The sequence below is a fragment of the Ranitomeya variabilis genome, chromosome 2 (genome assembly GCF_051348905.1).
Source record: "Ranitomeya variabilis isolate aRanVar5 chromosome 2, aRanVar5.hap1, whole genome shotgun sequence".
NCBI classification, from domain to species: domain Eukaryota; kingdom Metazoa; phylum Chordata; class Amphibia; order Anura; family Dendrobatidae; genus Ranitomeya; species Ranitomeya variabilis.
This window is the reverse complement of record NC_135233.1, coordinates 27,447,894-27,461,085: the sequence shown is the minus strand read 5'-3', so window position 1 is coordinate 27,461,085 and position 13,192 is coordinate 27,447,894. Positions and strand designations below refer to the sequence as shown.

General features: G+C 43.8%; 1 protein-coding gene across 2 annotated transcripts in view; it reads right to left on the bottom strand.

The window, feature by feature from the left end:
• The window catches only part of TMEM63A (transmembrane protein 63A), a 64,018-nt gene extending 51,104 nt beyond the window's left edge, over positions 1–12,914 (bottom strand). The window contains exon 1 of one of the 2 annotated variants that reach the window (XM_077282168.1): positions 12,760–12,914. The gene's annotated coding sequence lies outside the window, so the exon portion shown is untranslated. The remainder of the gene's footprint in view (positions 1–12,759) is intronic. The other variant, XM_077282169.1, reaches the window with a different exon arrangement.
• Positions 12,915–13,192: the final 278 nt, after the last annotated feature.

Genomic DNA, 13,192 nt, shown 5'->3' with positions numbered 1-13,192 from the left:
CTCTCCCGGTCTTTGTGAGATGCTCGATACAATTCCTCTGTTGGTCCGTAGATGGGGGATAGATGTGCGCACCATCAAACTTTCAGCCCACCAAGCCGGTATTCAACTCAAGGTAATTGTAACCCCCTGGCCTCCCGACGCGTTTCCTTTCATCATCAGGGGAGGATTCAGAACACTGCCACCTCGGGGAGAAGGTGTTTTCCTCACGGGGAATAAACAACCTTCCTATTTAGATTACTCTTGCGGTCTGCCGCCGCTCATGTCTCCACCATTTATCTAAAATCCCCACCTCTTCATTTCCGGAATCCGGGCTCCACGTGTGTTTCCTCCAAAGGACGCCATATAGAATCAGACATTCACTGCCCGCGTCCCACGTACGCCCCCTTCCTACGTCATCACTGAACGCCTGTGTAAATTTGCGTTCCAGGCGGCTGAGAAATGCCTAACTTCCGGTGTGCAGAACCGGGTGTAACAAAAAATGCTCTCCCCGCTGCAACTTGGAAATCCCGGAACCTCCAATTGGCAATATTTTTACCGCTCCTGGAAATAACCCACAGAGCTGTGAACTATCCTCTTTTTAAGGAAAACCGAAAAAGAAGAGAAAAGAAGAGAAAAGGATTCCATATTTATAAACATAGTGCATTAAACTGAAATTATATTTTCATTTTTCAAAATCAATTTTGACATTAATATCAATGTCCTACTACCTCAAAAAGTGAGGGAGGACAAAAGAAAACATGTACTAAATCCGGCTAGGACCCATAAAACACGGCTTGCATGGATATGAAGGAAGAATAGGTACAAGTGTGCAGATACTACAATGCCCCTACTCATTACTCTCTATGCCCTACCTGACTGCGGAGGTTGGCACCCTAATAAACGAGATGGCGCCCCCGCTCACCGGAGGCTAACCCTAACTATCCCTCTAACGCCCTATCTCATAGTGATGAAAGATAGAAAAGACAACTTACTTCTACTAGTACAAATTGCACTTCATTTCTCAGAAATCATGGGAACCGGGATTGTATGCCTTTTATCAAAGCTATACTATAGCCTGCCTACACAGTGGAGGTCGGCACCCTACCAGATACGACAAATATGGTGCCCCCACTCCAACGGCGGCTAAGCCCTATATCACCCTAGCCTAAGAAGTTTACAGCAGTCAGCTCATAAAAAACAGCTAAAGGTGAGGATCTCATTAAGGCCGGTGGGCGATTGTGTCTTTAGGCGATGTATCCACCTAGCTTCACACTGTAAAACCTTCTGATCCCAATCGCCCCCCCTTTTTGGTTTTTCAACTTTGTCGATCCCCATAAATCTCAATTGGGAGTAGTCCCCATTGTGTATGGTGTTAATGTGTCTAGAAAGCGGAGTATCTCTCTTGAGTTCTATATCCCTCAGATGTTCACCTACTCTCCTCCGTAGTTCTCTGATCGTCTTTCCAATGTACTCTAGACCACAACCACAGTCTGCCTTATACACCACTCCCTTTGTCCTACAATTTATGAAATGTCTTATTTCAAATTCCTTTTTAGTGTTATTACTCTCAAAAGATTTGCCTTTTGTCATCACTGGACAGGCCACACATCCACTACAAGTATAGCACCCTTTTAGCTCCTGTGTAAGCCACATTTCCTTTTTTGGTGCCACATAGTGGCTAGATACAAGTCTGTCCTTTAATGATCTCCCTTTTTGGAACGTGATCTTTGGCTGAGGGCCTACCATGTCCCCAATATCCTCATCCATTCTCAGGACTGGCCAATGTCTCTTTAGAATTGATCTTATCCGGTCTGCTCCATTATTGTAGGTAGTAATAAACCTACAGACTTGTGGCTCTGGCTGAGATACCACAGATCTTAGAAGCTGTGTCCGGTCAAGCCCAGGAGCAGATTGGCATACGAGGGCGCACATGGGCTGCCCATCGCACTTCTACCACCAGCTCAGGGGCACTGCGATGGGCAGCCCATGTGCGCCCTCGTATGCCAATCTGCTCCTGGGCTGGTGGGAGGAGAATTGTGTCTTTGGGGACGATTCTGTGGAAGAATCAGCTAAAATAGCGTTATGGGCACGCTATATTGATGATGTCCTGGTGATTTGGAATGGTGATCTGTCGAGTCTGAGGGCCTTCGTGGCAAAATTAAACATTAATCCCCTGGGTTTGTTTTTCACTTTCGAGTGTCATTCTACAGAGCTGGCCTTTCTGGACTTGTTTATCCAGAAAGATGCGAGTGGTTTGCTCAACACTAAAGTCTACCGAAAACCGACCTCCACTAATGCCCTCCTCAGATGGGAGAGTCATCATCCGGCACCTTTGAGGAAGGGCATTCCAAAGGGGCAGTATCTCCGACTAAAACGGAATTGTACCCTGGAGACTGACTTTTTGGATCAGGCGGAGGATCTGCGTAAACGGTTCCACAATAGGGGATATCCACAAGGAATCCTCAAGAAGGCATTTAATGAGACTAAAAAACTTGACCGGACACAGCTTCTAAGATCTGTGGTATCTCAGCCAGAGCCACAAGTCTGTAGGTTTATTACTACCTACAATAATGGAGCAGACCGGATAAGATCAATTCTAAAGAGACATTGGCCAGTCCTGAGAATGGATGAGGATATTGGGGACATGGTAGGCCCTCAGCCAAAGATCACGTTCCAAAAAGGGAGATCATTAAAGGACAGACTTGTATCTAGCCACTATGTGGCACCAAAAAAGGAAATGTGGCTTACACAGGAGCTAAAAGGGTGCTATACTTGTAGTGGATGTGTGGCCTGTCCAGTGATGACAAAAGGCAAATCTTTTGAGAGTAATAACACTAAAAAGGAATTTGAAATAAGACATTTCATAAATTGTAGGACAAAGGGAGTGGTGTATAAGGCAGACTGTGGTTGTGGTCTAGAGTACATTGGAAAGACGATCAGAGAACTACGGAGGAGAGTAGGTGAACATCTGAGGGATATAGAACTCAAGAGAGATACTCCGCTTTCTAGACACATTAACACCATACACAATGGGGACTACTCCCAATTGAGATTTATGGGGATCGACAAAGTTGAAAAACCAAAAAGGGGGGGCGATTGGGATCAGAAGGTTTTACAGTGTGAAGCTAGGTGGATACATCGCCTAAAGACACAATCGCCCACCGGCCTTAATGAGATCCTCACCTTTAGCTGTTTTTTATGAGCTGACTGCTGTAAACTTCTTAGGCTAGGGTGATATAGGGCTTAGCCGCCGTTGGAGTGGGGGCACCATATTTGTCGTATCTGGTAGGGTGCCGACCTCCACTGTGTAGGCAGGCTATAGTATAGCTTTGATAAAAGGCATACAATCCCGGTTCCCATGATTTCTGAGAAATGAAGTGCAATTTGTACTAGTAGAAGTAAGTTGTCTTTTCTATCTTTCATCACTATGAGATAGGGCGTTAGAGGGATAGTTAGGGTTAGCCTCCGGTGAGCGGGGGCGCCATCTCGTTTATTAGGGTGCCAACCTCCGCAGTCAGGTAGGGCATAGAGAGTAATGAGTAGGGGCATTGTAGTATCTGCACACTTGTACCTATTCTTCCTTCATATCCATGCAAGCCGTGTTTTATGGGTCCTAGCCGGATTTAGTACATGTTTTCTTTTGTCCTCCCTCACTTTTTGAGGTAGTAGGACATTGATATTAATGTCAAAATTGATTTTGAAAAATGAAAATATAATTTCAGTTTAATGCACTATGTTTATAAATATGGAATCCTTTTCTCTTCTTTTCTCTTCTTTTTCGGTTTTCCTTAAAAAGAGGATAGTTCACAGCTCTGTGGGTTATTTCCAGGAGCGGTAAAAATATTGCCAATTGGAGGTTCCGGGATTTCCAAGTTGCAGCGGGGAGAGCATTTTTTGTTACACCCGGTTCTGCACACCGGAAGTTAGGCATTTCTCAGCCGCCTGGAACGCAAATTTACACAGGCGTTCAGTGATGACGTAGGAAGGGGGCGTACGTGGGACGCGGGCAGTGAATGTCTGATTCTATATGGCGTCCTTTGGAGGAAACACACGTGGAGCCCGGATTCCGGAAATGAAGAGGTGGGGATTTTAGATAAATGGTGGAGACATGAGCGGCGGCAGACCGCAAGAGTAATCTAAATAGGAAGGTTGTTTATTCCCCGTGAGGAAAACACCTTCTCCCCGAGGTGGCAGTGTTCTGAATCCTCCCCTGATGATGAAAGGAAACGCGTCGGGAGGCCAGGGGGTTACAATTACCTTGAGTTGAATACCGGCTTGGTGGGCTGAAAGTTTGATGGTGCGCACATCTATCCCCCATCTACGGACCAACAGAGGAATTGTATCGAGCATCTCACAAAGACCGGGAGAGTCTGTCTTACATGAGAACCGGGTGAGATTGTTCCATTTTACAGTTGCTTTTTTGAAATTATCATGCGGCTATATATCTAGCAATGTGGCACAGATGTAACAGACATAAGGTTCCTGTAGGGTAATATCCGACCTCTGTGGACTATTGAAAACATCTGATACAATCACATTTGCTTTAGTGAGAATTGGTATGATAAAAAGAGCACCTGTTCTTATATTGCTTTGAAATAATATAGTGTAGATAAAGTTACCCTCTAAGGGATAATTTTGAATTGATTAAGCAATAACTTGCGCCCATATTTACCAGAAACAATTGGGCTCAGTGGGTGGTTCTCAGTGTATTATATGTTGGTTTGTTGTTTTTGTCTCAACCAGATTTTAATATTATTATTAAAGGTTAATTTTTAACATTATTATTACCATTACTACCTTGCTGGCAGCTTACTTTCACTGAGGAAGCCGGGTCCAGGTCCAGAACCCGAGAAAACAAAGGTAAACCACAAAGGGAAACCACCTGTGCGTCTCTTAAGTTCTCAGAAGATAAAACTAAAGGTACCTTCACACGAAGCGACGCTGCAGCGATAACGACAACGATGTCGATCGCTGCAGCGTCGCTGTTTGGTCGCTGGAGAGCTGTCACACAGACCGCTCTCCAGCGATCAACTATGCCGAGGTCCCCTGGTAACCAGGGTAAACATCGGGTAACTAAGCGCAGGGCCGCGCTTAGTAACCCGATGTTTACCCTGGTTACCAGCGTAAAATCTAAAAAAAACAAACAGCACATACTTACATTCACGTCCCCCTGCGTCCACTTCCTGACTGACTGAGCGCCGTACAGTGAGAGCAGAGCGGTGACGTCACCGCTGTGCTGCTTTCACTTTCACTTTGCGGCGCTGAGTCAGAGGAGGAAGCAGACTGCAGGGGACGCAATGTGAGTATGTGCTGTTTGTTTTTTTTACATTTTACGCTAGTAACCAGGGTAAACATCGGGTAACTAAGCGCGGCCCTGCGCTTAGTAACCCGATGTTTACCCTGGTTACCAGTGTAAAATATCGCTGGTATCGTTGCTTTTGCTTTCAAACACAACGATACACAGCGATCGGACGACCAAATAAAGTTCTGGACTTTATTCAGCGACCAGCGACATCACAGCAGGATCCTGATCGCTGCTGCGTGTCAAACGAAACGATATCGCTAGCGAGGACGCTGCAACGTCACGGATTGCTAGCGATATCGTTATAATGTCGTTTCGTGTGAAGGTACCTTAAGTCATTGCTCCTTTAGATTAACCCACCTACCTAATGGGTATTATACTGATACTAAGACTCTGCATTCTACTAATGGTCCTGATTTTTTAATCTTTCACCCCATCAGAGACCTGACTTTTCCAATATATGACATTTTATTGTCCTACCTGTACTGACAATCTCTCAGCCACTTGGGGGAGCTCAAGAGCCATTTAAAGATAGATCTAACATTGAGTTCAATGGGAACTGTATACATCAGTCTTCAGTGAGCTCCCCCTAGTGGTGACTGAAGGAAGCCAGATTTTTATTATTTCAATACATGGTTTTAAATAAAAGGTGCAAATTAAAAAAAAAAAAAAAAAGGATAAACAATATAAATTATATTTTTGGGTATTATTTTAGCCAGAAAAATCTATGTAAATAATTTTATGTATAGAAAAAAATTCTAAAATACTTTTGATTTCTTCGACATAGAAGTATTTACAGGGGTGAATTTACCAAACAGCCGATTCTTTCTATAGGAAAGCGAGTAGTATGCTAGGTCAATGGGAAGGATGTACGCACACTAGACATTCATGGAAACCTATGGGACATATTTACAGCAGGTTCATTGTACAGAAGCCGACGTGTCACCTCTATGTTACAGCATAACCTGTGATAATAATAACCAGAGTCATCCACATATCCATAAGACACATGATGACAGGGTTTCCCAATGCTAATGCATCACTCTGCTGACAAAACAATGTATAATTGCAGAACAGAAAGTGCAGAGATTATATATCATGCATGAAAGAGACGATGGAAGCCAAAAAGTTTGCAAATTAAACAATTATTGGAATGAGACATTTTCCATAGGTCCCAAGCATTCCAGGTATGTACGGGTGAGAGGTGTCTATAGGTCTGAGTGGCCCTTTAAGTGCATTACTTCATCCCTTTCATATATAAATTGGCTTTTGATAATCACTTTGGCGCCACTCCAATCACACGGCAGCCAAAGTATTTGCACAGCGCCGGTTCTTCTCTTATCTTAAGATGGAAAGTGAGCAGGGCAGAAGACGTCATAACTCCCAGGATGCCAAAAAAGTGATTAGAATGGGACAGAGGAACAATGCTGGCCCCGTTCACCTCCCGATGTGAAAGTGAGCGGAGCAGGACTATCCCTTTAAGGGCCCAGTCAGACCGCTGTATAACTCGGACAAGGATCGTAATGCAATGCTCGGACTGGCCGGCGGCTCTTCCGACCTGAGGGTGACAGACCTGTGTAGCTAGGAAGAGCCGACGGCCAGTCCGAGCATTGCGTTGCCATCCTCATCTGAGTTACATGGCCGCCTGCCTCATCCGTTACAATGGAGACTTTCACGTGTTCAGAGCTGTGTCTAGTAACAGAGGCCAAGCCTAACTAAAGGATCAGGTATTGATAGTTAACATTTCTGATCCTTTTTTTCTCCCGACATCAGTTGAACTCAGAAGACACCAATACATATTAGCAGATTTGGCCGTATTTGTACGAGGATTTTTAAGTTTCTTTCTCTAGAAAAGTATCTTATCTACAAGTAGGTGCAAATAACAAAAGCAGTGTCACCCAGAGGGGCCATTCAGAGTCAACGAGTATTATTAAAAAAAAAAAAAAAAGAATGACTGCAAGATCTGACTACATGAGTTCCGTTTGTAGTCTGTTACCATGGAGACACACAGATCCAAGCTCTGCTAATGAATAGGCAGCTTTAGAGGAGTTGTCACCTCCCTAACACTTCTCCATATGCCCTATATGAAACTATATAATCAGGTTCCTATGGACAATGCCAAAATTATACCCCCAACCAAAGGAATATTGGGGGTTTACGGCAGGTCCCCGAGGCCCTAAAGTTTAAACACTAGGTTCCAGCCTAATCCACTGTAATTATCGCATTAAGTGACTGCAAAAAGATGTGAAAAATTAGAAACATATACAAATAACGGCCCGCCTTCCCTTGAGATGATATTCACCCCAATTACACACAAGTTCGTACAGTATCTACCATAACTGTCGCAAACTAAAAGTAGAAAACTCCTTCCAGCCTTGGGTGATGCCAATCAGCCCTTCTCTCACTCTTCTATGTAGACATGATAGGTGAACACAGCCTAAAACTCCCTATATCTTGGGACTGGACTGTACAGGCTGTGTTCACCCAGCGGAGTCCAGTCGCTTGTTTTTACCAAAATTTCAATGAAAAAAATCAAGGGGTCCTGCAACGTTTTGTGAGATCGGCACTATACCCACACTTGTCTGATGAATTAATCGGATCTCATATGTTCAGGGAAGGGTCATAAATAATCAGTATTAAATCACCAGTCAGAAAAGGAAAAACAAGTTAAACCGGATTTCAAGCCTCCTCTGCAGAATAAAGTTCCAGGAATCACCAGAAAGTTCAGCAAATAGCAGGAGACGAGTTCACACTCAGGTCGCGCTCACGTCTAGAAGCAGTTCGGTACGATCCTCACTCCTTACACTTATGGCGGCCCCAATTACTGCATGTTGTAATCGCTGCGCAGTGGCGTCATCAAGCTTCGTATAAAGTCACATGATTAACCTCGTTACAGAAGGGACGGACGTCGCCGCTGATTTGGAGCCATAGTGAAAAATTTAGGCACAGACTTATCACTTGTGGGTTCTTCTTTTTTTTTTTATAAAGTCACTTTTTTTTTCCCTGTGGTATTCATTGCCAGTTTTTGTGCATTTTTTGTAAAAAAAAAATAAAAAAAAATGGTGCACATACTTTCAGGAATTTTGTGCAAAAAAAAATAAAAATAAAAAAGTAAAAAAATTTACCTACTCTATTTTTGTATTTAACCTTTTTTTGCAACATCTTAGGGCGAAAAGGCACACGTTATAAACAAATAAATAAATAAAATCACTCCAGATGGGATGGGAGTACATGTGCGACAAATTTAGCCATTTTTCAACAAGTCACAAATGATGAATCAGGCAGTAATACCTGGAAACCCGAAATGCTGCCACCCACAATGAAGAATTAAGAAAACAAACAAACAAACAAAAAAAAAGAGATCAAAACATCAAATGGACTTAAAAGAAAAGGTCCAAATGAAAATATGGTACAAAAAAACAAAGCTGCAAAGCAATAAAAACTCGATTTAAAAAAAAAATAATCAGTCCCTTTGAGTTTTTAGGTTATGCTTGAGTGCGAGAATTTATTTCCGCTGACAACATTTATGACTTATCCTACTGGGACCCTAAAAAATTAAAATAATGGGGGTCCATGTGAGTGTAGAAGTAGTGCGTATGCCTGACCACCCCTGTGTTTGTTGTCTATGGGAGCCGGGCTCATGCATGCTCACTGCCACTACCTTAGGCCCATAGAAGTGAATGGAGCAATGTCGGCACTACCGCTCCAGTCACAAGGGACTTTGGGATTCCTGTTTTCAGGACTGATGGGGGTCCTGGCGTTCAGACCTCCATTAATCATACCTTCATCACTTCTAGGTTTTGTTCACATGCAGATGTCACGCAACGTCTTAGAAATAACATCAAAAACGTAACAAAAAACCACTAAACTAGCAGAAACAATGCCGTACTTATAGCACATGCATGTCAACTATTCCGATTCCAATTTTTGGGGAACCTAGTCTGATAAATTTTCGATGGCCCTCGCCAAAAAAGCGCGAGTTTCACAACACCCGTGTGTGGCTATTGCCTCCTGGTTCCGGGCACGGACAGTGAAGGCTCTAAATGAAAGCCAATTTTGGTAACTATGCGGGAGCATAAATCCAAGACACTAAACACATAGGTGACAAAAACCACAACACCCAAAAAATGCAATGTATGTCGGACATTTAATATGTCCCTGGCTGTAGCAATTTTTTGCAGAATGTGTGAAGGCGCCTGCAACTTTGTAGTAAAAAAAAGTGCATCAAAAAAAGGTGTGTGTGAACACGGCCTTAGGCCTTTTTCAGGCGTTCATTTTTCATGTATGAAATCTCAACATGATTATCACAAATATCAATAATAGGCTAAACAAAAGCAAATATCACGCAGAAACGTCTGCTTTTTACCGGCATCACAAGTTTATGGGTCGGTGACAATTATCATCCGTGCGCTGACTGTGACTAACGTGGTAAAGGAAAGGAGAAGCTTTGTAATTCAGTTCTAAAAAAAAAAACGTGAAAAACACGGATGGCAAAAAATAACAACAGACCAAAAACAAAACAAAAAAACCGTACAGATATGTGAATGCGATCGGATGCAAAATGAACGGACTTGTTGCAGATTTTCCCTATTAACTTTAATGGGGGAGTTAGTACAAGTTGACAAACGCCGTTATATAAAACGGACGCCCTATGTGTGAACGTAAAAAAAAAAATGGACTTACAGAAAACACAAATTTACTTTTCTGCATGAAAACCAGACAATTTTACGACCACAAGTTGTGGTGAGCATATTATAATTATGACACTTTTTTCCATCTATTTGCGTCCAAGGTTATTTTATTTTTTATTTACACACCCGAGATTAATCTGAGAAACCGATGGGACGGGTTCATGCTGCGATTATTAAACCACTTAATGTGAAGCGCCCCATTTACTTGCATTGGCCCGAGCGCTGCCCATACTGCATGCAGACAGGGCAGGGATGGGAAAAGCGTCATCTGAACGAGCCCTTAATGAGCCAATTGCTAGATCTAATATTTAGTCACAATTATGGCCCCGTGCAGCATCACCCCACAAAATAAAATAAAAAAATAATAAACATTTCATTATTTTTTTTTCCTTCCATAAACTTTCTACAAATTCCTCCCATCCATAAACTTTTTATTAATTCATTTTTTCCTTCTATAAAAAACTTTTTAAGGTCCGGGTGGAAAATATCAGTCACCGGTGTACGGAAAACGTGTCAGAGAAACATATTTACAAAACTAAGGAGGATTTGTTATAGAAAGAGACGAGATGTGAACTTTTTGTTGGATGGAAACTTTTTCCCATGCAGGTGATATGGGAATATATCTCTATATACCGTAATTGTCTAAGGGTCACTTCCGTCTGTCCTTCTGTCTGTCTGTCACGGATATTCATTGGTCGCGGCCTCTGTCTGTCATGGAATCCAAGTCGCTGATTGGTCGCGGCAAAATGGCCACGACCAATCAGTGACGGGCACAGTCTGGCGGCAAAATGGCCGCTCCTTCCTCCCTGCAGTCAGTGCCCGCTCCGTACTCCCCTCCAGTCAGCGCTCACACAGGGTTAATGGCAGCGGTATTGGACCACGTTATGCCGCGGTGTAACGCACTCCGTTACCGCTGCTATTAACCCTGTGTGACCTACTTTTTACTATTGATGCTGCTTATGCAACATGAATAGTAAAACGATCTAATGTTAAAAATAATAATAATAAAAAAAAAAAATCGTTATATACTCACCGTCCGTCGGGCCCCGCATCTAAAACAGCCCTTTCCCACTCCTCGCGTCTCTCCGGTGACCGTTCCATGCATTGAGGTCTCGCGAGACCGCTACGTCATCGTCTCGCGAGACCGCAATGCACTCTTGGGACCGGAGCGCGCGAGGAGCGTCGGTAACTGCTTTGCCTGTATCCGGGGCCAACGGAAGGTGAGTATTTAACTATTTTTTATTATAATTCTTTTTTTTAACAGGGATATGATGCCCACATTGCTATATACTACGTGGGCTGTGCAATATACTACATGGGCTGTGCAATATACTACGTGGGCTGTGCAATATACTACGTGGGCTGTGCTATATACTGCGTGGGCTGTGCTATATACTGCGTGGGCTGTGCTATATACTGCGTGGGCTGTGCAATATACTGCGTGGGCTGTGCTATATACTACGTGGGCTGTGCAATATACTACGTGGGCTGTGCAATATACTACGTGGGCTGTGCTATATACTGCGTGGGCTGTGCTATATAATACGTGGCTGTGCTATATAATACGTGGCTGTGCTAAATAATACGTGGGCTGTGCTATATACTCCGTGGGCTGTGTTATATACTGCGTGGGCTGTGCTATATAATACGTGGGCTGTGCTATATACTCCGTGGGCTGTGCTATATACTGCGTGGCTGTGCTATATAGTCCGTGGGCTGTTATAAACTGCGTAGCTGTTATATGCTATGTGGGCTGTTATACACTCCGTGTGCTGTGCTCTATACTACGTGGCTGTGCTCTATACTACGTGGCTGTGCTCTATACTACGTGGCTGTGCTCTATACTACGTGGGCTGTTATATACTACGTGGCCGGCCGTGAACAATCAGTGACAGGTGCAGTCCGGCTGCGAATTGGAGCGGGATTTGAACCACGCTTCGCTAATTGGTCGAGGCCGGCCAAATCCTGTGTATTCAATGTATTATTCTAAAATCTTCATAAATAAACTACACACTTATTCTACAATACCCGATGCGTTAGAATCGGGCCACCATCTAATATATATATATATATATATATATATATATATATATATATATATATATATATATATATATACACACACACACACGACTCACACACACGACTCACACACACTCCGCCGTCTTCCATATATTTGGCCATTGGACCCTTCAAAAGTTTTAGCAAAGTTTACACCAGTTTTTGTAACTTTATTTGGTAACAGATGATGGGGTCATCTCCTATGGGGGTCATCATCTCCTATGGGGGTCATCTCCTATGGGGTCATCATCTCCTATGGGGGTCGTCATCTCCTATGGGGGTCATCATCTCCTATGGGGGTCATCATCTCCTATGGGGTCATCATCTCCTATGGGGGTCGTCATCTCCTATGGGGGTCGTCATCTCCTATGGGGGTCATCATCTCCTATGGGGGTCATCATCTCCTATGGGGGTCATCATCTCCTATGGGGGTCATCATCTCCTATGGGGTCGTCATCTCCTATGGGGTCATCATCTCCTATGGGGGTCGTCATCTCTGACTCTTTTCTAAAGTAAACACCATACAGTTATAGAACACATATTCCCTACATGCCAGAAACTGGAGAAGTAAGTGCCCCCCTCCTTCCCAACATTGTCACAACTGTGTAGGAAATCCTTTTCCCTCCTGGGAATGCCATGGAGCAGATCTGTAGGAGCCACAGACACATATGGGACGGACCCTTCCCCTGAGGGACACTGAGGAGTCTCCGGGGAGCAGACACCTACCTTCCGCCTGCGGTCCCCGGTACATGGGGGGAGGCCCGGGCTGTAGTTTGGGGGCTCCGCTGACAACTTGCAGTACACGGAGCCTCCTGTGTGTCAGCAGCTGCTGCTCCCGGGGTTCCTGGCTGGGAGGAGGAAGAGGCTGTTGCTACTGCGCATGCTCCTAGGTGACTTGTGGCTGTGTGTGCAAAAGCCGTGTGAGGAGGTTGTGCAAAAGCCGTGTGAGGAGGTTGTGCAAGTTGTGCGACTGTATATAATGTGCGTACACTACAGCTGTATATAATGTGCGTACACTACGGATGTATATAATGTGCGTACACTACAGCGGTATATAATGTGTACACTACAGCTGTATATAATGTGCGTACACTACAGCGGTATATAATGTGCGTACACTACAGCTGTATATAATGTGTGTACACTACAGCGGTATATA